The sequence below is a fragment of the Rhinatrema bivittatum genome, chromosome 10 (genome assembly GCF_901001135.1).
Source record: "Rhinatrema bivittatum chromosome 10, aRhiBiv1.1, whole genome shotgun sequence".
Classification (NCBI taxonomy): domain Eukaryota; kingdom Metazoa; phylum Chordata; class Amphibia; order Gymnophiona; family Rhinatrematidae; genus Rhinatrema; species Rhinatrema bivittatum.
The window spans coordinates 46,770,922-46,796,250 of NC_042624.1; positions in this window are offsets into that span (position 1 = coordinate 46,770,922).

Sequence of the window (25,329 nt, forward strand, 5' to 3'; positions counted from 1 at the left end):
GTCAGGGGTGATATTGGATGTTGCTTCAGTGGCAGACATTTCAGGGAAGAGAATGGAGGCAGACTGTGCAGGAAAAGAGTGTCCAAAAGCTAACGCTTCCAGAGGATTTAAGCTAGTGGAGAAAACATTTACTGAAAAGATCTCATGGGATGTATGGGCTGCTTGCTGAATATTAGTGGAAAATATACATGATATGTGCATACTGGAAGCCAGTGCATGTGATAAGAAAAGAGAATGGAGTCTCACAAAAAATGCTGTTTCTATTAAGACACATGTCTGTGCTGCTCATATCCCCAAGTTACTATAAATTCAAATAGTTCAGTGCAGAGGGATTTTTCTAGTTCCAATTCCTATATGAAAGTTCATGTTTCTACCATTTCTCTGCTGTATGAATTGTTAAATGTCCATGGTGGTACAATGTGCTTGGACCCTGTAAACATTAGGGATGTGAATCGTTTTTTGACGATTTAAAATATCGTCCGAAGAAATCCTCTTTGACAGGGATCTGCACTTGCGGCACCCTAGCTTCCTGTCTCTTGGTGGAGTGTTTCTGGATTTCTTCCCTGGGAGATTCACTTTTAGTTTCAGCTGTACCAAGCAGGCTGAAGGATTTATCTCAGTGGGTAACTCCCTATTGGAATTATTCGCTTGGGGTTGAGATAATCAACTTAGCAAGTTGTTCTTACCCCTACAGTCCAGCAGTCTGCCTCCTTGTGTTCTTCACTCCTTCCAATTTCCAGTTGGAATGTCAAGGGGAAGGGAGGAAAAGCTAGGACATTCGTGGTCTTTGTTAGTGTATACCTACAGGTAAAAATACACCATTTTTCCCTGTATTTTCACAAAGTTCTGGCCAGTACTGCCTTTAGCTTTTCTCACTTCACTGGGTAGTCCAAAGTTCCTGCCTGCTTACCTGAACTATCCTGTAGACAGGATGGATAGCCCTGCCCTTGACTGGGTGCAGTATGGGTAAACTTCAGCCCTAACTTATCTCCCTGCTATGGGATTTGGGCTAGCGATCTCATTCAGGGATTGCCTTTCATCCTCTGAAACTCTTGATGCTGTCCTGCATGGTCACCTATGTCTGGTGCTTTGGCTCATAGGGTCTGTCACAGACTCTGCTATTGCTGCTGATTATTCTTCCAAGCATTGCTTGGGTTTTTCTGCCCATTGTGCCTATCAGCCAAACATGGGCACACTTCTGCAGATGCACTCAGTCCTTCAGATGCCAGTGGACCGCAGTTTATTTCTGAGGAGCTCTCGGAACCCAATTGGTTTTTCCGTTGTCTTGTAACAATGAAGGAAACTATGCGGTCTTCATCCAAGAGTTCTTCTCTTGTTTACATCTCTAGACTTTTTCCTGTATCCAGGAGGTTCTAGACCAACTGTAATTGTCAGGGTTTCCTGATCTGAAACCCTGCTTGCAATGTTTTCTGTGATGCAGAATATATTTCTTGCTAGCACTCACATCACTAGTCTGTCTTAGACACCCCTGTGGGTTTTGTGTCTCAGTCATTTCTATTTTTCTTTTTGTATAACCCAACTCTTTTCCCACCTAGACTCCTTTGTGGGTTGGCTGCCTGACAGACTAAAGGGAGAGAGTTGGTGCTTTAAGCATGGTGTGGTTCTCACTTTCTCCTGCTCAGACAGCCTATAGCTTGGGAATCACCTATGTGAGAGGATTACGATCCTGCTTGCCCTTGGAGAAAGCAGAGTTGCTTACCTGTAACAGATGTTCTCTGAGGACAGCAGGATGTTAGTCCTCACAAAACCCACCTGCTTCCGCTAGAAGTTGGTTTCTCCCTGTATTAGCTATATCATGGACTGAGGGATTCTGTCTATGGGGCAGGGTGCTGACTATAGCTGCACATGCTCAGTAGGGCATCTTTGAAAGTTCTAGAATCTTTGAGATCAAATTTCCAGACCAGGGCTCCATCCGGTGATGTCACTAACATCGTGCTGTCCTTAAAGAACACTTGATATAGGTAAGCAACTCTGCTTTACAGTGGGATCTGGAGAATAAGGCCTATGATGAAGACACCCACTCTCCCGCTGTTACCCTTGCATAATGCAATTTTTGCATTGGAAAATGAAGAAGCCCAAGTAACAGAATTTGAAATGATGAAGAAAGAGAAGTAGATACCTAATACACCCAGAAACCCTTCAACATGATCAAATGTCATAAAAGAAAGCTGCTTCTATTGGGAGATTGTTATCAGAGGAACCAATTGGGGAATTCATTTTGACGGGCTCACAACAGTTAAATGCCTTCCTGGATCCTCAGCTAACAGAAATGCAAACCCAGGTTGTCAACACAATTATAGAAGAAAGAAAGAACTCTGCTATCAATGTTTTCATCAATTTGGGGACTAATGACCTACTAGAAATGGTGCCCATAAAGTACAGAAAGATTTCCAAAATCTAGGGAAAAAGATTACACATGACAAAGATTATTGTCTTTTCAAAGGTATTAACTCTTCCTGGAAAGTGAAAGTAAAGGTTATGCCATATAGATAATTTCAATGTCTGGCTCAAACCTAGTGTAAACAATGTGGTTTTGGATACATTGGAAGCTGGAGCCAAGTATGGACCAGTAAAAGATTATGCTTCGGATACAGACCAAAATGGTGTGGGGTCTGTATCAGAAGACCTATAAGGAGAGGCTGAAGGATCTGAATATGTATTCCCTGGAAGAGAGGAGATGCAGGGGGGATATGATACAGACATTCAGGTACCTAAAAGGTTTTAATGATGCACAAACCTTGAACCTTTTCCATTGGAAAGAAAACAATAGAACTAGGGGTCACAAAATTAAATTCTCGGGGGGTGGGGGGACTCAGAACCTACTTCAGGAAATACTTCTTCCTGGAAAGAGTGGTGGATGCTTGGAATGCCCTTCCAAAGGAGGTGCTGAAGATGAAAACAGTCAAAGAATTCAAAGGAGCATGGGATAAACACTGGATCTCTAAAAGCTAGAAGATGAAATGAGAAAAGCTTGCAGGAAGGTAACTTGCTAGTACAATGGTTATTACCCTTAACAGAAGGCATGGAGATTACTACCCTTAACCAATATGCCTTGATGTTTTGAAGGCAACTGCAACATTACTCCCCACTTGACAGGTGAAAAAGGAATTGGATTCAGACAACAACCAAGAGGGCCCTGACTTCTATGGTCTGAGATACTGATATGCAGACCTAAGGGAAAAAGCACAGGACTGATTCTACAGCCAAGTCCATAAGCAAAGCACGTCAAACACTGTATGAATTTTAAAGAAAGCTCATCATCCAGTAAAAAATGTTGTTGAAATTTTTATGGGTATCATAAGGCTTGGGGATAACTGCACAGAGTGGCAGTTATTACCCTTTAGAGCAAAGCTTTCCAAAGTGTGTGCTGCAACACTTTAGTGTGTCGCCTTCAGTGTGCCAGTGTGTCATGTAAGCCCGATGACATGACGAGGCAGAGAAAGGAAAGGTCAGGGGGAGCTAATGCGGCTGCCGGTAGACCTCATCCCACTGGCAGCTAGGTAGTGAAATATCACTGTGCTGTGCCAGAGACATACAGCAGGAAGATCAGCAGGGCCGTGGTGGAGCTCACGTCACTATGGCCCGAAGAACAAGGTCACGTCTAAATGTGCAGGTGCTCCTCCTCCTTCCTGCCTGCGCGGCCCCAGAAGAAAAATGTTGCCAGAGCCGCATGGGCAGGAAGGAATAGGAGCATCAGCCATGTGCAGAAGAGGAGCAGCGCTTACGGACCACCGCAAATCCCAAGTCGCAGCGGGCTGAGAAGAGGAGGAGGCCCGGTAGCAGGGCCGCCACTTCGGATTGGCCCGAGAATATCAGGGCTGCTGCCACCGCGGATCGGCCCGAGAAGATCAGGGCTGCTGCAGAGCCCATCCTGCAGTGACCCGTGAAGAGGAGGCCCAGAGGTAAGAGAGAGAGGTTGAGGGCCCGTAGAGTGTCTGTATGAGATGAGTTGATAGATTGTGTGCGTGTATGAATTGAGTTGAGAGATTGTGTGTCTGTGTTTGAGAGACTGTGTGTGGAAGTGAGGACCTGAATGATTGCAGAGACAGCATGTGAGAGCCTGTGTGTGTATGAGAGAGACAGCATGTGACAGTGAGAGCCTGTGTGCATGAATGATTGTATGAGAGAGAGCATGTGCCAGTGAGAGCCAGTGCTTGAGCAAGACAGCATGTGGGAGTGAGAGAGAGCCTGGGTGTGTGAGAGTCAGACAGCATGTGCAAGAGAGAGACTGTGTATGAATGATTGTATGAGAGAGAGAGCATGTGAGAGTGAGAGCCTGTGTGTGTGTGTGTGAGTGTGTGTGTGAGAGAGAGAGAGAAAACATGTGAGAATGAGAACCTGACTGTGTGTTTGAGGGAAGAAGATAAATGGAGAGAAAAGAAATAGAAAAAAAGACAATATAAAAGGAATTGGCAAAAAAATAAGAAAGGGAAGGTGGAACAAAAAAGCCTGTGACCAACCGATTAGAAAACTAAGATTAGACAGCAAAGGTAAAAAAAAAAAATTACTTCTTACTGATTGGCACATGTAATCTTTGGTAATGTGCAAGAATAGCACTTTCTCTATGCGGATCTCACAACATGGAGGAAGTGGAAACCCATGGGGCCTGCACAGAGGAGGCAGCAGAATGGGCTTCAGTGCCAGTAGCAGCAATCAGCGCCTCCCCAATAGCCATGTGGCATCAATGACAGTGGCAGCAGAGGAATGAGAGAGGCTCCGAGGTTGCTGGCAAAAGCAAGAGAGGGGGTCTGCCTTTAGTGTGTGCATGTGTATGAATGGGAGTCTGCCTGGGGGTGTATGTGTGTGAATGCATGGGTGCCTGCCTGAGGGTGTATGTATGAAAATGAATGGGTGTCTTCCTGGGATTTGTATGTGTGAGAATAGGTGCCTGCCTGTGTGTGGTGTATGTCTGTGTGAGAATGAATTGGTGCCTGCCTGGGGGTCTGTGTGTGTGAGAATGAATGTGTGCATGCCTGGGGGATGGTGAGAGAGTGGTTTGAAAATGAATGGGAGCCTGCCTGGGGGTCAGTTTCAGTGTGTGAGAATGACTGGGAGCTTGCCTGGGCATGTGTGTTTGTGTGAGAATGACTGGGAGCTTGCCGGGGTGTTTGTGTGTATGTGAGGAAGCCAGAGAAAGTGAGAGCATGAGTGTGTTTGAGAAAATCCAGGGGAGTAAGAGTTTGTGTGGGGTGTGTATGTGGAGGGGGAGAGAGTGTCTTAGAGCCTGAGAGTGTGTCAGTGTCTGTGAGAGCGAGAGCGAGAGGTTATGGTGGGTATAAGAGCATGAATGTGTATGTATGTGACAGTGTATGTATGAGAGAGAATGGACATGTGAGTATGTGTGAGAGAGAGAGGATAACCTCGTAATCCTTGACAATATCAGGGTGACTGGAAATCAAGAGCTCCCACGTATGGACAGCAGGGGCTTTATAAAATCCTTATTAGTTTTAATTATTGCATGCTATTTGATATATGTGCTGTTTTGAAATATTTTATATTTAATAAGTTATGTTACATTGTGAACCGAGGTGATGTTTTGCAAACGTGCCTCGGTATATAAGAAACCCCTAAATAAAATAAATAAATAAATAAATTTTATTGGTGTTTGGGAAATTGTAAAAAAATGTATATGATTTTAATTTATAGAAATTCTATTTATCAGTTTTAAAATATTCTTTTATTAGTATGGTTTTACTATTATAACTGATGCTTTATTGTTTCTTGATTTTATTTGTTTTATGAGGAATGGTGGTTCTGTTTTTCCATTGTTAATACACAGAGTCTGGCTTCTTGGGGTTTCCATTTCAGTTTTTGTCTAATTTGTGTTCCTTTATTTTGTATTCTGTATTTGGTGAGGGTCTGTCTCTGCTCTGTGTGTATGACCACAATGAGAGATTCTGCTAGCCTAGGGATCTATAGCAATCTGGTTTATTTTGTTTCCTCAGTAGGTGGTGTATTGGTATTCTAGGACCCAGTGTAATATTTACCCTTGCTTTTTCACAGGTAGGGTTATTGTTGTTTGAGTCCTTGGTGTTATGACTGTTATGTTACGATAGGATTGCCGTATAGCTTATGAGTGTCTTTTTTTGCGGGGTTTGTGTTAGTTCACAATGTGCCTGGCAGTGGAAAGTGTTTGTGCTGCTGTTACTGTGAGGTGACACCAGAATTTAAAAATAGTTTTTAGTATGATGAGCTGTAAGGGAAACATCCAAGCTCCATTGTTTGGGGGAATTTCAGTGGATGCACAGAGTTACAGGACTGGAGGTGCAGGTTTTATATTGACATTCTGTCCCTTCCTATAAATTCCAGACTTCACTCTCATAGCCATATAGAATTAGTTGAATGAGGCTATCAAATAATTTTATAGGGTGAAACTGGCCAGCTTTTTAAAATTACGCAGAAGACCCTTTGGACTTTTTTTATTAACACCAAATATTCAAAAGCTGTGTTCATCCCATCAAGCTCATATATCTCATTAAAGAGGTAAATTGAATAACACAATAACTTTGTTTTATTATTGTTACTCATAAATTATAACAATAACATTAATCTTGGAATATTATATATTTTTAATATAAATGAAAGATTTTCACAAGATAGGTTGTGTCGTGAAACCTTTTATTATATTTAAGGAAACATACATAAATTGTCGAAATACATTTCGTTCATTTTGGGTCTGATTTTAAAAAGCATTTACATGCGTAAAACTGGGTTTTACACGTGTAAATGCACTTTACTCGAGTAAGTAGGCTTTTGAAAATTGCTACAATATATGCCATTGAATCGTCCATAGGATTTATTCGCATAAGTGCACTTTACGTGAGTAAATGGCTTTTGAAAATTGCTACAATAGTAGTTACATTTATGCACATAACTCCTTTGAAAATTACCCCCTTAACCTTTAACCTCTGGTTTGCTAGTAGACTGAATTACTGTGTCACAAAATTGTTTGTCTAAAAAGTGTGTCACCAACATGAAAAGTTTGGAAAGCTCTGCTTTAGAGAAATATGGGAGTAACTTGCACAGAGTGGCAGTTACTACCTTTAAGCTTGCTGGGCATGTTTCTATGTTTTCCACCTTCTTTTGCCTGTCAAAAAGACATTTTCTGATCCAATTTTCTACTTACATTTTTAAGTAAATTTTAAATTGAATTATATAGTTTAAATAAATAATCTATTGACAAGAAATCCTGATATAAAAAAGTATATTTTCCTAACTACTGGCCTTTGCTATAAAACAGTATATTGGAGTAGCAAGTAGTTTATACAAAATAGAGAAGCTTATACAAAATAGTGGTAAAAATACATTTTTTTTTTATTATTTTTTTTTTATATTTTATGTTTTATTAAATTTTCATTATTACAAGAAAACAAAAATTACAATATGAATCTTACAGATAAAGATACACCATAAGAAATTTGAAACATTTGTGTCAACATTCAAAAAAATAAAGCAATATACCCTATATCTGTAATAATATTGAATAAATCCCCAAAGAAATCTGTGGGGAGACCAAGAGGGAACTAGAGCAATACTCCTAAGAAATATTTATATCAATTAAATTGCCAAAACCGAACAGAGAGTGACACCATACCCATTATTTTTCCAACTACTATTCAGAGTTTCTCTAGGATTGAGAATGAGAATCTAAGAATACCCGTAATTGCTCAGGTTCAATGAAAACATACTTTGCTTCTCTGAAATTTACTATACACCTACATGGAAAACGTAGAAAATACTTTGCTCCACGCTCTACAGCTTCCTCCCTCATTGCAAGAAACTTTTTTCTCTTTATCTGGGAACTCTTTGCAATATTTATTTATTTTATTTATTTAACAGTTTTATATACCGAAGTTCTGGTAACAAAGTTACTAATCACTTCGGTTTACATTACAACAATAGATTGATAGTATTTAGAATAATGTCTTACAATGAACAGGATAAATAGAACTTGGAGAAAATAAAAATAATAACTTAAGGGTAATTATATACAAAGTAGTGGACCTTCCTGGAGATCAAAGCTTAGGTATTAAGTTTGAAATTAAGAGAATGCTTGGTTGAACAACCAGGTCTTTAGTCTTTTTTTAAAGGTGGGAGTCGATTGTTCAATTCTAAGGTCTGGTGGGAGTGAATTCCAGAGATTAGGACCGGCAGTGGAAATAGCTCTTTTGCTAAGTGAAGTCTTGAGAGGATGGGCTCTTAGCGTGCCTTTCTGAGCTTGTCTAGTTGGACGAGAGGTGGAGTGAAGCTGTAAAGGGATGGTGAGGTCCATTGGGGTGGAGTTATAGATGGCTTTATGGATTATTGATAGGGATTTATAGAGGATTCTGTGTTTGATAGGGAGCCAGTGAAGGTTCTTTAAAATGGGAGTAATGTGGTCCCTTTTATTAGATTTAGTCAGGATCCTCGCAGTGGCATTTTGTAACATTTGCAGAGGTTTTAGAGAGTTTGCGGGTAAACCAAGCAGCAAAGAATTACAATAGTCTATCTTCGAGAAAATGATTGCTTGTAATACATATCTGAAGTCTTGGAAGTATAAGAGTGGTCTTAGCCTCTTTAATACTTGAAGTTTAAAGAAGCAATCTTTTATGGTGTTGTTAATGAAGCTTTTGTAGTTCAGCTGGTTATCCATGGTGACCCCAAGGTTTCTGACCTGAGTGGAAAAGGCTGGTGGAGATAAGTTGTGTGAGTAGGGAGCAGTGTAGTTACCATTTGGGGTGATGAGCAGGAACTCTGACTTGTTGGAATTGAGAATCAAATCAAGATTTGTTAGGAGGTTATTGATGGATGATATCTGGGAATATCTGTATTGTATATCCATAAAATTTCAATTTCTGAAATCTAAAATATGATCTTAGCACTTTATCTCTATCAATTACACTTGCAAATTGAATCAATACTGTGGCTCTAGTTTTTATTTCAGATTCAAAAGATTTCTCTAGGAATTCAGTAAAATTTAAATCCACATTCACATCCTCATCTAGTTGGTTCTCATCTTGATTATTCCTCTTATCCTTTGGATTACGCTGTGGCAAATAATAAATCCTCGATAATAATGGTAGATTATAGGGATGTGAATCGTTTTAGGACGATTAAAATTATCGTCCGATAATTTTAATATCGTCTTAAACCGTTATGGAACACAATACAATAGAGATTCTAACGATTTATCGTTATAAATCGTTAGAATCGTGAGCCGGCACACTAAAACCCCCTAAAACCCACCCCCGACCCTTTAAATTAAATCCCCCACCCTCCCGAACCCCCCCCCCAAATGACTTAAATAACCTGCGGGTCCAGCGGCGGTCCGGAACGGCAGCGGTCCGGAACGGGCTCCTGCTACTGAATCTTGTTGTCTTCAGCCGGCGCCATTTTCCAAAATGGCGCCGAAAAATGGCGGCGGCCATAGACGAACACGATTGGACGGCAGGAGGTCCTTCCGGACCCCCGCTGGACTTTTGGCAAGTCTTGTGGGGGTCAGGAGGCCCCCCCCAAGCTGGCCAAAAGTTCCTGGAGGTCCAGCGGGGGTCAGGGAGCGATTTCCCGCCGCAAATCGTTTTCGTACGGAAAATGGCGCCGGCAGGAGATCGACTGCAGGAGGTCGTTCCGGCGCCTCGCTGAACGACCTCCTGCAGTCGGCGCCATTTTGGAAAATGGCGCCGGCTGAAGACAACAAGATTCAGTAGCAGGAGCCCGTTCCGGACCGCTGCCGTTCCGGACCGCCACTGGACCCGAAGGTTATTTAAGTCATTTGGGGGGGGGTTCGGGAGGGGGGGGGATTTAATTTAAAGGGTCGGGGGTGGGTTTTAAGGGGTTTTAATGTGCCGGTTTTGCGATTTTACGTTTTTTCGATTTTTCACGATATTTTACCCCCCCAAACGGCAATAATACGATTCCCTCCCCCTCCCAGCCGAAATTGATCGTTAAGACGATCGAGGACACGATTCACATCTCTAGTAGATTATCTTGGGAATATTTCAAAATGTTCATCAAATAACTTGAGAATAAATCTTTTGCCGTCATCATCCTGGTCTTCGGGAAGTTTAGTATTCTCAGGTTAGCTCTTTTTATCTGATTTTCAAGCAGTTCCATTTTATTCTCTTGCATTTTCTCTGATGTTATCAAATTCACTTGAATTTTAGCCATATTATCTACTCTACCCTCCATCAGGGTTATACGTTTGTTAATTTTTCATTCTGCTCCTCCATTTTCTGGGACTTCAATATTGCTTCTTGTACTGACATAGTTAGTGCGTTTATGGATTTCTGCATCGAAAACAGAATATTCCTGATTTCACTCAGGGAAAGAGCTAATATGGGAGTAGAGCAAGTAAGCGACAGCGATCCGTTCTCGCTTCCTACCTCTGCTACTGCGCCTTCTTCTCATTGTTCTGTGCAGCGTGCGGTTCCCTCTCCCAGCTTACTGGAGCTCGGGGCTACCGGGCTCTCCGAAGAAGCAAAACTCTCTTTTGCTCTTCTCTGTAAGTTGGGGGTATGCAGATCTTGAGAGAAAAGCAACTCACCATGCGCAGGAGGTTCGGGCGTTGTTGGAGCCCCCGGCTCAAAGTTGTTTCTAGGGTCAGGGAGCCAGGCAGTTGCTCTATACCGGCTCCAGCGACTCCACCCTCGGGGTTATTCGATGGCGTCTTAGCAAAAGCAGCAACTATACTCGGCTGTCGATTATCTTCAGTACTAGGTAATCCTTCTCTCACTTTAGCTTTTCTTTTTGTGTGCGGCATGTTGTTCGAGTAAATGAAGTCCAAAGAAATTAAGCAGAAAAGCCAAGCCAAAAAAACTTCGACAGGTTGGGAGCTGCTGCTTTCATGTCCTCAGTGGTCGGCGGCCATCTTGGTCTCCTGTAAAAATACATTTTAAAATGTTTATACCATTTTGTGCTTCATGTCTGGTGGTAAATGGCACCACAGTTCTGACTGCATTGACATTTCATTTCCAAATGGAAATTGAGTCTAATTTTGTTTAATTTTAAATGTGCGGATAATCTTTTCAAGTAAAATTGGTACAAAATGTTCAACCAGCTTTACTTTTACTATTCATGTCCTTGCCTTATGGTTAAAAAAAAATCTGTGTGCTCTCTCTCATTTGGTTCAAATGTAGTGCTTCTTAACCTAACATTGCAGTAAAGCAAGTCGGTGTTCTGAATGGGTCATTTATCTTCTCATATGACTACAGAAAGCCCCAATTCATTTCCCTTTTCTTTAAAATCATGTCACAACTGTGTGCATGTGTATGTGCCTAAATTCTCCAACCTACAAAATGGAAACCTCTTAACAGAACATTGCCATGGTCCTGTGTTATATATCATGGCTGAAGGACATCTTGCACAGTTTTACAAAAAAGACCTCTTTGTGAATTAATGAATGCCTCTTCTGGAATGAAAAGCCTAATAACAATAAGTCGTCTTGTCTTTGCAGTAAAAGGCAAGAAGCTGATACACAATATTTCATGTTTAGGCATAACTGACTTCTTTCCATATGAATTTCCTAGTTCAGTGATGAAATGCGATGCCAATGGCATGGAACATATGGTAGACAGAATTTATGGAATCATGAATTGATCTGTCACCAAAACGTGACAAACAGCCCTTCATTTTTTAACACACCTTGCTTTTCCTATGTGATTAAACCATGTAGGGAGATTCTTGCCAGTTGCAAACTACTAATGTTGCTCATTAAAAACAAACAAACATAATTTTAATCTAAAAACAAACCGGCCTGCACAAGTATGTAATGTGTTGACTCAAACATTGCTAATTTATATATTGGGCCTTTATTAGGAATTGTAAAATGAATAAGATGGATTGCTGGTCAAGTTGATTGGAATGAATACTGAGGAACAAACCGGATACAGGGTTCTATAATTTTATTAATTCTTGGAGCACCACTTGAAGTTTGTAAGCTACTGTCTGAATTTGAGTAGCTGATATTTATTCAGAAATTTGAAAAGATTTGTTTCTAAGTTCACATTCTCATTTTTCATTATTTTATGGTTAATGTACTCAGAGCTGTAGTTTATAAATATATAGTATAAGGTCATTGATATGAAAATGAACAGCAAAATCTCTTTGTTGCTTTAAAATTTCTCTACTGAGTATTCAGAATAGATATAGGTCCCAAAGCTAATTTTATCTGGGATTTACTGTGTCTTTAGATGAAAAAAAATATTCTTTCAAAGTGTATTGTGACATTAATAAAGAAGTAGATTCATTTTCTTTCAAGATATAGAATAGATTCTAAACCTTTTATCCAATGACATAAACAAAGATGAACTTTATATTTAATGTTTTAATCTTTCATATGCATTATTTTCTGCTCTTTGGATATTTTAAATATTTCTTCCCAGTGTTGTGGAAGTTTCTAATGAATTAAAAATAGTAATGTGGTGATGTGGACTCTTTTTTTTTCAATATTATAAATTAAAGAAGTCAGTACAAGTAAAGTCATTTCAGTCACTGAAAATACTGCAACATATCTTTTCACCAGATTTAAACACTCAAGGGCCTCACTGACTTGGAGGTCAACACAGTAACCCATGGTATTTCCAATGGGCTTAGCTGTTGTTTTACAAAGTATTACTATGGATGTAAATGAACTCATTTGCATCCAAGGCAAGTAATCACATTCAATGTTCCTGGCTGTGGCAATGAATGAAACATTTGCCTTGCAGGTGGCCCCATCTGGAGCCACATGGCCTTAAAGGGTCTGTGTGATCTGTAAGAGATCCCCCCCCCCATCAAAGAATCTCCTTGTGGGGCAGTAACCCTCCCCACTCTGATTCCACTTGGAGGGACCAAAAGATGTGGGAGCATCAGGGCTGTTAGAAACTGGCCCAAACCCTCCCCTTCCCCCTGAAATTAAGTATTTTGGCCTTTTATGTCTAAGTTCTCTACAAATAATGAAATTGCTCAGAACAAGTGTAGATAAAGAGAAGTTCTATCAAAACTGGAATTGATATTTAAAAGAATTGGTGCAAACTCATAGTAATGTACTGTAACATGAGTTGACTAAACAATGTATTAGGGCCAAATTTGCAAATATGATGCAGTGCCTATGGGAGAAACAAAATAGGAAATGATAATGACATTTCATATTTAGTTTTGGGACTTTTCAAAACAAAACAATTTAAATTCTGATGAAATTTCGTCAGAATATCATTTTGTTTTCAAAATTGAAAAAAAAAAAAATCACCCATCAGTCCTAGGCCCAAGGCCCGGACCTTGCCTAGGGAATAGGTTGAGACCCAAATCAGGGGCTGCAACCTACACTGGAGCATGATGCTTGCACCTCAACTTAGGCCTAAGTCCAAGCCCGAGGCCGGGGCTTGCCTGGACATAGGCCACAACCTGATGCCTATGCCCAAGCATGATTCCGGAGTCTTGGCCTAGGACCAATGCCTGGGCCTCAGCCAAGACCCTATCAAAAGCCCAGGCTTGAAACATTTTTCCAGGGGTGGGAAATTTCTCAACCCCCTATTACCTTCTCCATTAGGGATCTGACACGATGAATAGGCTCAAGACTGATGCCAAGACCCAGCCTGGAAGCTTTGTCCCATGCCAGGTCCTCAGCCTAGAACAAGACCCGAGCAAAGACCAGATGCTGAGAACCCAGCTCTGGGCCCCTTCATCGGACCTGGACTTGGGCCGAGGCCCAGGAATGAAGACCAAGCTTCTGGGCTAGGCTGAGGTCCAGGCATTGAGACCCAGACTCTGGGCTTGGCCCCAGACTCCAGTCTAGACCTTGGCATTGGCTAGGCCTAGGATGTTGTATCAGGATCAGGACTCCGTTTTGACCTTGTGTAAGGCCGAGGCTTCAGCCTAGGCCCAAGCCTTGTCTGTGGATCACCCCCCAGACTGGGTAAGTGGGGCTAGGGAGGATCCTGGCCTCCATTACTTTTCTGGGTGGGATGGATAGGTATTGGGCACAGGAGGCCTTGGGAGGCCCTGTTTCTTTTTTTATTTCTTTTTTGTTTACTTTGTTTTCTTTAAACTAAAGAAATGAAATGAACATGAAACAAAATGAAATTAGTGGGACTCCCATGAAATCAAAATGTAAAGCAAAATAAAAATTTTACCCTGTACACCTCTTCCTAATATATATACTGACCAAAGTATTAAATATGGGGAGTACAATTTTCAAAGTGATTTCTGTCTGTCTGTAAAAAGTGTGGGGCTGATTTTAAAAGCCCTGCTCGCGTAAATCCGCCCAGATTTACGCGAGCAGGGCCTTGCGCGCCGGCGCGCCTATTTTCCATAGGCCTGCCGACGCGTGCAGAGCCCCGGGACTCGCATAAGTCCTGGGGTTTTTTGTCGGGGGCGTGTCAGGGGCGTGGTTTCAGCCCGGGGCGGTCCGGGGGCGTGGCCGCGCCCTCCGGAACCACCCCGGGTGCGTCTTGGCGCGCCAGCGGCCTGCTGGCGCGCGGGGATTTACTTCTCTCTCCGGGAGGCGTAAATCCTCGGACAAAGGTAGGGGGGGTTAGGTAAGGAAGGGAGGGGAAGGTGAGGGGAGGGCGAAAGAGAGTTCCCTCCGAGGCCGCTCCGATTTCGGAGCGGCCTCGGAGGGAACGGAGGCAGGCTGCGCTGCTCGGCGCGCGCCGGCTGCCCAAAATCGGCAGCCTTGCGAACGCCGATCCTGGATTTTAGCAGATACGCGTGGCTACGCGCGTATCTGCTAAAATCTGGAGCGCAAACAAAAGTACGCGAACGTGCCGTTTTTAAAAATCTACCCCTGTATTTGCATAAATCACTTTGAATATTTGCATTCTTTAATGATGCTAAAAGTACACTCATGGAACAAAAAGCATACTATTTTCCTGTATTGAGAAGACATATAATGGTAGATTTTAAAAGCTCAACAAAAAATATTAATAGTCTGGCTGGAGATTTTAAAAGCTCTGCATGCACGAAAAGCGAGAGATAAGTGTACAAGCTGGGCTGGCGCATGCCAAGTGGATTTTATAAGCCATCCATGGATGCACGTATCAGCCATTGCACATACAAGTGAAACAAACAAAAAAAAAAACAATCCATAAAACAATAAATACAATAATAATACATACATAATAAAATCAACAATTAGCAGTATGTTTATTTGTATAGATCTGGAGACCACATCTTCAAAAGGCTATAAACTAGCTTTGTAGTGCATATAGCATTGTGGACTCCCTCTAAAGTGGCTAAAATTACTCAGTAAATAAATGAGCTATGTTGGTCTTGCAGCAAGGAGCTAGGTTCCTTTTCTCATATGTTATTATTTTGTTCTAATCTACAGAACTATTGGAATAAGAATCATACTACATTTCTGGACTATTGGGAAATGTGTCATATTTCATTTCTGGGAACTTCTTTTCTTCAAGGTTGTCATTTTGAAATTCTTGGCATTGGACATTCAAGTTTCGTGCCTTGGTCAAACACTTTTGCACTTTATGTTGTGGTCCCGGTCGTGACTGTCGCGACCCGGCCCTTACCTCCTTGGTCCGATTCCGCCTCTGAGAGCCTGCGGCCTGTTTCACGGCGTCTCCGTGGGGGGGGACGCCGCCGAGAAACCCTTCCTGGACGCCATCTCCTTAGGCGCGCGCGCGCACCAGCTGCGCTTATGAAGGCCTTTTCCCGCCATTGAAGGCTCCGCCTTACCCCTGACGTCAGACGCTGGGGTCTCCCAGTCTTGCTCCTTCATTCATAGTTGTTGTTACTGTGGACTTCTCTTGGGGAAAATTCAGAGGTGATCAGGATATGCCAGCACTGCATCCCAGTGGGGAGGGATGAGTCAAAAACTCCCCCACAAAACAATATCTGAATACATGTTTTCTGAAAAATCTCTTGGTAACTTCTGCTTTAGAGATGTGCTTAGTTTTTTTCTACCGGGTCGTTTTTTCACTCGGATACTTCATGGTAAAATTTGGGTTTTCTCATTTAGTTTTTTTGAAAAACGAAACGAGGAAACCCGAAACCAGGCCAAAAAACGAAGCGGGAAATAAAGCTAAAAAAAAACCCACCCCAAGCATTTAAAAGCATTTTTGTACATACATACAAACTCCCCCCCCCCCATCCCGATCCCTCCCCAAGACTTACGAACATCCCTGGTGGTCCAGCGGAGTCCCGGGTGCCATTTGTTCCTCTGGTGCCGAACAGCCTCTGAACTACTATGTCACAGGGGCTACTGGCGCCATTGGTCAGCCCCTGTCACATGATAGGAGAACCGACCAATGGCGCCGGTAGCCCCTGTGACATAGTAGTTCGGAGGCTGTTCGGCACCATTTTGAGGAGCAAGGCTCACAATGGCACACATGTGCACGAAGGAACAAATGGTACCCGGGACCCCGCTGGACCACCAGGGATGTTGGTAAGTCTTGGGGAGGGATCGGAATGGGGGGGGGGGTTGTATTATAGCTAATCTTAATGTTTGGGGTGGTTTGGGGTGGTTTTTAAATTGAAAAAATTTTTTGCCTCTCTCTCCATGCAAACCCGAAAAACGGATTTTCCCCAAAGTTCGGTGAAAATCCTTTTCGGGTTTCGGGGCCCCCGAAACACGACGAACTAGGCAATTTTGTTGTAATTGCCTAGTTCATGATAAACAATTGCACATCTGCTTTACTATCATTGGTGCTTGCCTCATCTAGGGTGTAGATTAAGGCTCACAGGTCTTTAGCTTTTGTCCTTTGTGTCTGGGGAGATCTTTCTTCAAAAGGTGCAAGGTTTAAGCAAGAGTCCACTCAAAAATTCAGGATACATTTTGGTCATCAAAAATCTCACACAGAAGATCTGTCACTGGTGCTTGCTGCATCTAATGAGTAGAGGGCTCACTGGTCTTCATGTCTCTAGGATGAGAGCCATTTTGCCCCAAAGGGAATCAAGCAAAACATTATCTCACTGCAACAAAATACAGGACAACCCTCTGGATGGGGATAAAAAGGACTGAGGCATCCATTCCTAGCCTTCAAATTTGGGAGGGGATGAGAGGGATGGAAGGGTCATTATATTAAGGTTCTATACAGCGAACTAGTGATATCTAGTGGCCAACCCATAGGGATGACACATTTATATGCATGGAGACAATGTGGCAGAAAAAGAGCATTATGGATTATCTACTCAACTTGTTTAATTTATCAGCTCAGATGTTACTGGATGACAAGTATTCATTACTACAAAGAGGTTTGTCTGTTGCATCGTCTACTAGGTATGACCTGTTCCAAACTCAAGTTCACTTATTTAGGTTTGTCTACCAACTTAGAATTACACATTTTTCTCTATTACATTTCAACAACAATGTGGAGTAATGAGAAAATCTAAATGGATACCTCCTGGTCCACTTGACTTTTGAAAAGTTAGTCCTGCATGACTAATTGCAATGGAAAGTATTTCTTTCTCTTTTACTATTAATAATTTGATCCAAAGTGAGCAATTGGCATGTCATGCACTTAGGGGTAGATTTTCACAAAGTGCGCCTTAGCGTACTTTTGTTGGCGCATCAGGCGCCAACAAAAGTACGCTGGATTTTAGTAGATACGCGCGTAGCCGCTAAAATCCTGGATCGGCGCGCGCAAGGCTGCCGATTTCGAGTAACCGGCGCGCGCCGAGCCGCACAGCCTGCCGCCGTTCCCTCCAAAGCCACTCCGAAATCGGAGCGGCCTCGGAGGGAACTTGCTTTCGCCCTCCCCTCACCTTCCCCTCCCTTCCTCTATCTAACCCACCCCCCGGCCCTATCTAGACCCCCCCCCCCTTACCTTTGTCGGGGGATTTACGCCTCCCGGAGGGAGAAGTAAATCCCCGCGCGCCAGCGGGCCTCTAGCGTGCCGAGATGGGACCTGGAGGCGGTTCCGGAGGGCGCGGCCATGCCCCCGGACCGCCCCGGCCCGAAACCACGCCCCCGGGCCCGCCCCCGAAACGCCGCGCCCCGCCCCGAAAACGCCGCGCCGATCGGCCCCACCCCGACACTCCCCTGACACGCCCCCCTCGAAAAACCCCGGGACTTACGCGAGTCCCGGGGCTCTGCGCGCGCCGGTAGGCCTATGTAAAATAGGCGCACCGGCGCGCAAGGCCCTGCTCGCGTAAATCCGGGCAGATTTACGCGAGCAGGGCTCTTAAAATCCGCCCCTTAGGTTGTGCATCAACATTGTCAGGTCCAGTAGACAAAGAAAGAGGTATATTCATTAGGGATGTGAATCGGGCTTCGGACGATTGAAAATATCGGACGATATTTTCAAAATCGTCAGATATCGTGGGCTCCCCCAAAACGATAGGAAAACCCCACAATATTGATCGTGGGGGTTCTCTTATCGTTTTGGGGGAGGGCGGGAAAAACGGCATACAAAAATAACCCCTAAACCCACCCCGACCCTTTAAAACTAATCCCTTAGCTTCCCCCACCCTCTCGACCCTCCAAAAAACTTTTTACAAGTACCTGGTGGTCCAGTGGGGGTCTCTGGAGCGATCTCCCACTCCCGGGCCGTCGGCTGCCACTAATCAAAATGGCGCCGATGGCCCTTTGCCCTTACCATGTGACAGGGTATCCGTGCCATTGGCCGGACCCTGTCACATGGTAGGAGCACTGGATGGCCGGCACCATCTTGTGCTTCTACCATGTGACAGGGGCAGACCAATGGCACTGGTAGCCCCTGTGACATAGTAAGAGCAAAGGCTATCGGTGCCATTTTGAATACTGGCAGCCGACGGTCCGATTGCAGGAGGTCGCTCCCGGACCCCCGCTGGACTTTTGGCAAGTCTTGTGGGGGTCAGGTGAGTCTCCCAAAACTTGCGAAAAGCCCCTGGTGGTCCAGCGGGGGTCCGGGAGTGATCTCCTGCACTCGGGCCATCGGCTGCCAGTAATCAAAATGGCACCGATAGCCTTTGCCCTTACTATGTCAAGAGGGCTACCGGTGCCATTGGTCAGCCCCTGTCACATGGTAGGAGCACAAGATGGAGCGGGCCATCCAGTGCTCCTACCATGTGACAGGGTCTGGCCAATGGCACGGATACCCTGTCACATGGTAGGGGCAAAGGGCCATCGGCGCCATTTTGATTAGTGGCAGCCAACGGCCCAGGAGCGGGAGATTGCTCCAGGGACCCCCACTGGACCACAAGGTACCTGTAAAACATTTTTGGGGGGGGTTGGGAGGGTGGGGGAAGCTAAGATATTAGTTTTAAAAGGTCGTGGTGGGTTTTTTGTTTATCGGCTTGGGCGCAGCCGATAAACAAAACCGCGATCGGGCCCGATGAAAAAAACCCCACATGTGAATTGGAACCGGAATCCGAACCAATTCCAGTTCCAATTCACATCTCTAATATTCATTTTTGATACAGCTGCTTGCAATAAGGAGGCATTGTGCCAACTCTCTGATTCTAATTTTATTTTCCTTTAGACACAAATCCAGATTAAGCATCTGCTGGATCAGGGTTTATCTAGGAAATGTATATCTCCAAAAGAATATGGTTTTCTGTTTGAACCTTTTCCCAATACTCCAGAATTTTACCTAGTACCTAAAATTCATAAATCCGTTTCTGCTCCACCAGGCCATCCTGTTGTCTCAGGCATGTGCTCTATTCTTGATCCATGTTCCAAATATGTTAATTCATTTTTGCATCACTAGTTCTTAAAAGTAAGACTTTCAATTGAGATTCTTCATAATCTATACAAATATTACAGTCTTGTTCATTTATGGGGGAGATCTTGGATATTAGTGACAGCAGACATAATGTCCTTAGATATTAATATCCCGCAAGAAGCAGCACTTCAGATGATTCATGAAATTCTTCTAGCCAATGATTATTCAGAAGAATTTAGCTCCTTTGTTTCTGAGGTAGCTTCTATTGCAAGCAAAAATATTTTATTTCATCTTTAATGATCAGTTTTTAAACAGATTAAAGGAACAGCAATGGACACCTCAATGGCTCCCTCTCTGGCTTGCTACTAGACATAATTTTTCCAATCTCACCAAAGAAGAGTTTACAGCCATCAAGGAACTGCGGGAGAATTGTGACATAATAATTAAGCATGCCAACATAGGTGGTAAAGTTGTGATCATGGATCACCCCCAGTATATCAAAGAAGTTGAACGTCAATTATAGAACACACAATTCTATCTTCCCCTTTCACAAGACCCAACCACAGAAATCCTAAGTGAAGTTGATCACATTGTTTCAGCAGGCCGAAAAGCGGGTTTTCTTACTAATAAAGAAGTCATTTTTTTGACTCAACAGCATCCCTTGGTAACCCTTTTTTACATTCTGCCCAAAATATGAGGACATTACAAATCTGCCGGGTAGACCTATTGTTTTGGGTAGAGGGTCCTTACTTGAACCTTTATCTCAATTTGTAGATTTTTTTCTTGCTCCGTTTGTCATAAAGTTACCATCTTATGTTAAGGACTCTCAACAAATGATCACCCTACTCGAAAATATACATTGTGATACTCATAACTATTTTTGGTTACTTTGGATGTTGTATCCTTATATACTTGTATCCCTCAAGATGAGGCCATTGCCATCGCTATGTAATATTTTGAGTTACGTCCTCGCCTCACCGTGTTCCATCTGACTTTTTATGTTTCCTTTTAACAATAGCACTAAAGAAGAATTATTTTGCTTTCGAACATAGTTTTTTCAACAACTGTGCGGCACAGCAATGGAGGAACCATGGCCCCAGATTTGGCAAACCTGTATATGAGTCATTTTGAAAAAACTTGGATTAAATGTCAACATCCTTTTTCTCAAAATATAAAATCATGGCATCGTTATATTGATCCAACGAGCAAAAGGGAAAACTAGCTACTATCTTGGAATGGTTGCTAACTTTATATTTTGTCTTTTAATTTTTAAATTTTTGCATTTTTTTAAACAATTTTCTTCATGAGAAATTTTATAAGGAGAAAGTGAACTGCATCAGCAAGCCAGTCAGCGTCTCTCCTCCAACCTGGAGAGCACTCGGTCTTCTCAATCACTTACAGTCACTAAAATGTCAGTTATTGTTATCAACGCATTTGAATCATATAACTCAAAAAGAGATCCTTGTTGCACACCAACAATGGTGATTAAATTGCCTCAATGTGAAAAAGACAACTTCCATGTGAGTTAGACGGTATTGATAACTTTACAGATAAGGCTCAACTACGGCCGAAGTTTCGCTGACAACAGCTTCATCAGGAGCCAAGAATGACAATACAGACACGGTGGAATTCTCTATTAAAGAGGGCATTACAAAAAAACTACTTTGCCTTTGAAAAACAATTTTTTCAACAAGTGCGTGGCACTGCCATGGGGGCAACCATGATACCTGCTCTAGGCAATCTCTATATGGGCCAATTTGAGAAGACCTGGATTGAAAGCAGAAATCCTTTTTCATCATATATCAGATCTTGGCATCAATACATAGATGACATTTTTATTTTATGGCAAGTAACAAAAACTGATTTCGATGCTTTTTTTGATTGGCTCAATTCATTGAACAGCCATTTGAAATTCACCGCTAATTTTCAAAAAAATCAGATCATCTTTTTGGATATTCTTGTAACAAAAGCAACCATTGGCTTTTCTACAGCTTTACACAGGAAATCTGTAAGCAGCAACACCTTGTTACATTTCACTAGTGCTCACCCCAGACACCTTAAAGAAAACTTACCAACCAGCCTATTCTTTAGAGTCCGGAGATTGTGCACAACCATGGAAGATTTTAAACATCACTCTAGAAATTTGTCAGAGCGATTTCTCAGCCGTGGTTACCCTGCTCGGTGTGTGAAAAGAGCTTATACCCGTGCCAGGTGTACTCATTGAAACTGGCTTTTTTTTACCCCGATCAAATACAGAAGAAAATCAAGACACATTAACCTGTGTGATACCGTTTTCCTCAGTGGCTCCCAAAGTTAAAGCCATAATTTTGGACAATTGGCATGTTTTACAAAGTCATGAGGAGTTTGCTCAGATGCCCTTATGTGTTGCAGTTGGATACTGCTGGCGAGATAGTGGACCCTTGGGCTGGCCTACCTAGGGTGACAGGGTAGGCCAGGAGGCGGAGCTACAGGCAAGAGGTGTTCACCCGGGAACCAGGAACCCCCCGGGAGGAGTCCGTAGGGCACTGGGACCTCGGGACTTGGAACAGAGACTGAAAGTCCAGTGGTTGAAATAGGCTTAGACCGGGACCAGAGCAAACAGGAAGGATTGGAAGTCCAAGGTACCCGGGAAGCAGGGGACTGGCTGTACAGGGCCGAGGGCTGGCTGAGGGCAGGGCAGCGGGCGGCAGCGGAGTCTGTAGCAAACCGGAAGCTGAAGCAGGCTGTAGGCTGAAGCGGAGTCGGTAGCGAACCAGAGGCTGAAGCAGAGTCGGTGGTAACCGGAGGCTGAAGCAGGCTGTAGGCTGAAGCAGAGTCGGTGGTAACCGGAGGCTGAAGCAGGCTGTAGGCTGAAGCAGAGTCGGTGGCAACCGGAAGCTGAAGCAGGCTGTAGGCTGAAGCAGAGTCCGTGGCAACCAGAAGCTGAAGCAGGCTGAAGTGGAGGCAGGCTGGGGTCGGAGGCTGGCTGCAGGCTGAAGCGGAGTCAGAGGCAAACCGGAGTCAGAGGCAGGCAGCAGGCAGAAGCGGAGTCAGAGGCAAACTGGAGTCAGAAGCAGGAAACGTGGAGATCACCAGGAACGCAACTAAGAACAACTATGGAGTTGTGAACCTCGTTGCAAGGCGATGAGAGAGAGTTTGGATGCCGGTTATATCGGGGCTCAGACGTGACGTCAGCAGCACGGGCGGGGCCAGGCTTCCGGGAGTTGTGCGCTCAAGCCGGGTGTCCTTGCGCATGCGTGAGACTGACGAGAAGTAGGCACGTAATGGCGGCCGCCACGTGGAGTGAAAGCAGCCCCCGGGGTCCAGAGCGGGCGGAATGCGGTGATTCTTGAAACAGAGGTAGGAGAGTTTGAGCCCTAAGCGGAGGGAAGCGGTAGAGACCGCAACACTTATGCACATATACCCACAGTGCTAATCTGAAGGATCAACTTGTCTTTACAGACTCCACACACGGTGTACAGTGGACAGGGTTCTCATCAAGCATGTGGCCATTGCTCAGTTTGCCACGTCATGATGAATGTGTCATCATTACATTTTGCATCTACCAATTCTACGATATTTTTATGATCCGTCACCACGTGCCTCTCATCGGGTGTGATTTATATGATCCAATTCCCCTGTGAGAAAATTTACATGGGCAAAATGAAGCAGTCCTTAAAAACTCATCTTATTGAACACCGTTCCTGTCTTGCCCACGATCGGGCTAATGCACCACTGGTTAGTCACTGTCAAGATTTTACACATACATTTGATGAACTACAAGTGTGTGTTCTTGAATTTATTCGCCCGTCTTGGCGGGGTGATTATAATCGCCGCCTCCTCCTCCAATCTGAACAGCGTTGGATACACCGGCTTGACACAGTGCAACCTAAGTGGTTGAATGCAAGTTTGGACTTATAGGTGTTTCTGTGACTGATTCTGAAATCAGTATGTGATGATGTCACTTGTCTTTCATTGGTTGCACAAGAGCCAGGACCGCCTGATTTAAACAGTGTTTGTTGCTCGTTATGTGGTTTCTGTCCATCTTGAATTCAAGCTGGAGACCTTAGGGTCCCAAGTAAGGATTCTACATTCTGCTCCTTCGGACAAGATAAGTAAATTATACTGTTTCTAATATTAGTTTCTGTCTCTATGCCAGTTTTAGAATTGACAGAAAGAGAAAGGAACAATGTGAATATTGTGAAAAGAAGATAATATCAACAGGCTGCAAGATTCTGTTTTATGCAAGAGACGGAATTCTGTCGAATTCCACCGAGTCAGTATTGTCATTCTTGGCTCCTGATAAAGCTGTTGTCAGCGAAACTTCGGCCGTAGTTGAGCCTTATCTGTAAAGTTTTCAATACCGTCTAACTTGCATGGAACTTGTCTTTTTCACATTGAGGCAATTTAATCACCATTGTTGGCGGGCAACGAGAAACTCTTTTTGAGTTATATGATTCAAATCTGTTGATAACAATAACTGTACATTTAAGTGACTGCAAGTGATTGAGAAGACCGAGCACTCTTCAGGTTGAAGGAGAGATGCTGACTGGCTTGCTGATGCAGTTCACTTTCTCCTTATAAAATTTCTCATAAAGAAAATTGTTTAAAAAAATGCAAAAAATTAAAAAAGACAAAAAATATAAAGTGAGCAACCATTCCAAGTTAGTAACTAGTTTTCCCTTTTGCTCGTTGGATTTCTTTTTTGTGGGATTACTTTGCTCTTTTGTTTTCATCGTTATATTGATGACATTTTGATTTTGTGGCAAGGCACCAAACAAGATTTTGACTCCTTCATTAGCTGGTTGAATTTGCGCAATACCCATTTACAGTTTACAGCCAATTTTCAACAGCAGATTGCATTTATTGATAATCTTATTACAAAGCTGATGGATGGTTTCACGACTACCCTATACAGAAAGGTGGTATGCAGTAATACTTTACTCCATTTTACAAGCGCACACCCGCGACACCTGAAAGAAAACCTTCCAACAAGTCAATTTTTCAGAATTTGGAGGTTATGCATGACTACAAGTGAGTTTAAACAGTAATCCAGAGATTTAACCAACAGATTCTTAGATCGTGGCTACCCAGCTCGTTGTGTTAAATGAACTTATTTGCGTGCCAAAAATACACATTGAGATTGGCTTTTTCTGCCCCGCACAGATGACGAGGAAGACAAGGACATTTTAACATTTGTTATTCCGTTTTCACCTATGGCTTCTACAATGAAAAATTTTATCTCTCAGAATTGGCACATTTTACAAACGTACAATGAGTTTTCACATACACCAAATTGGACCTATACCAGTGGTTCAAATTTGAGTGATCAATTAGTCTTCACAGATTCTACTCCGAAAGCCCCATCTAATGTGATGGATTGCATAAAGCATGCAGAACCTGCTCTGTTTGCCAGGTTATGATTGATGTTTCAACACTCTTTTTTCCATTGATCAATGAGACAGTCTTTTTAAAAGTGAATACTACCTGTATGACATCTGGGGTGGTCTACATAATTAAATGCCCCTGTGAGAAATTTTACGTGGGGAAAACTAAGCACTCTTTAAAAACTAGATTGATCGAGCATCGTTCCTGTCTCACTAATAATCGTATCAATGCTCCATTAGTAACCCATTGTAATGATTTATCGCATGTTTTTGATGACCTATGAGTATGTGTACTGGAACACATACATCCTTGTTGGTGCGGGGAAGATTTAAATCTCCAATTACTTCATTCTGAACAATGATGGATACATCGTTTGCATACTGTGCAC